The sequence below is a fragment of the Mus caroli genome, chromosome 2, assembly GCF_900094665.2.
Source record: "Mus caroli chromosome 2, CAROLI_EIJ_v1.1, whole genome shotgun sequence".
NCBI classification, from domain to species: Eukaryota; Metazoa; Chordata; class Mammalia; order Rodentia; family Muridae; genus Mus; species Mus caroli.
This window is the reverse complement of record NC_034571.1, coordinates 83,198,609-83,199,973: the sequence shown is the minus strand read 5'-3', so window position 1 is coordinate 83,199,973 and position 1,365 is coordinate 83,198,609.

Below are 1,365 nucleotides of genomic sequence, written 5' to 3'. Positions count from 1 at the left end.
GAGAGAGGAGGGGCCAAGCAGCCCCTCTTATGGTGGGCTGTTATCTTGTTGTTGCTAGGTAACTGGGAGGAGTCTAGCCTGAAGGTCAGAAGCTTGGGACATAGTCTGTGACTACTAGCCACACTTTCTCCTGTGGGGGCTGTGGGGGCGGTAACTTTGACAGGAGCCAGGGATCCAGGAGACATGAGGGAACTTCTACTGTCCCATGTAGGTGGGAATTACCACCACCAGGTACCAGGGTTCCACACCTCAGCTTGACCAAAGACCAGACTGTCTGTGCATAGCCCATTGCCCCACAGATGGACATATATAATGTTCTTTTGGATCTCTACATTCATCTGCATAGGCACAAACCCATTGCCGAATCATGTGTAAAATCATGTATATATATAAACCCAACAACCTCTGTGTGTAAAGAGACAAAAATAATGTAACTAAACTTAGAACAGTTAATGTAAAGAATAAAGTCCTCTGTATTTACTTACACAAGCACCTCATGATTTATGTATGCCATCATTCAATAGGAAGTGCATCAATACTGGAGTAGAGAAATTTCTTTCAGAGATGACATGTTAACTGTGAATTGACTACTTAGTAATGTTCTATAAAAAATAAAACCAGTTCTATTTCATCTTGCCTTAAATGTAAGGGGATATTTGAAGAAAATTAACAATTATAATCTGTGTCATTATAGCTATATTTTATATAAAAATGGTTAAAAAATAAAATATTTGTGTACCTGAAACTAGGAAAGAAACACACAAAACTGTCCCAAGAGGAAATTGTTTTCTGAGAGATACTGTGAGAACTCAACCTTGAAATGCAGAGAACACAACAAAAACAGCCATAAATTTAGGTTTTCTGAAATCATTTGACTTGATTTTTAAGGTTGGTACTTTCATATCTAGTAGAAAGTATAAGTACTTTTTTTCTCTTCAGTGCTGTTTCTGTCCTATTCCAATAAATTCAATCATCTCATTTCAAATAGAAATATCTGCAAGGCACCCTGTCTTCTAGATCAAACAAAGGCATATATTAGGCTCCACATACTGTCAGGACTAAGACTAGCATCCTCACGTAATGAGCACATTTCCTCCACTATTTAGAGAAGGAATAAAATTTTGCTCTAAGTTTATTGGTCTGGGTATTCTTTATAATTTTTCTTTATTCATTTATTTATTTTAATATTTTTATTATGTATTTTCATCAATTACATTTCCAATGCTATCCCGAAAGTCCCCATACCCTCCCCCCCACTCCCCTACCCACCCACTCCCACTTTTTGGCCCTGGCATTCCCCTGTACTGGGGCATATAAAATTTGCAAATCCAATGGGCCTCTCTTTCCAGTGATGGCCGACTAGGC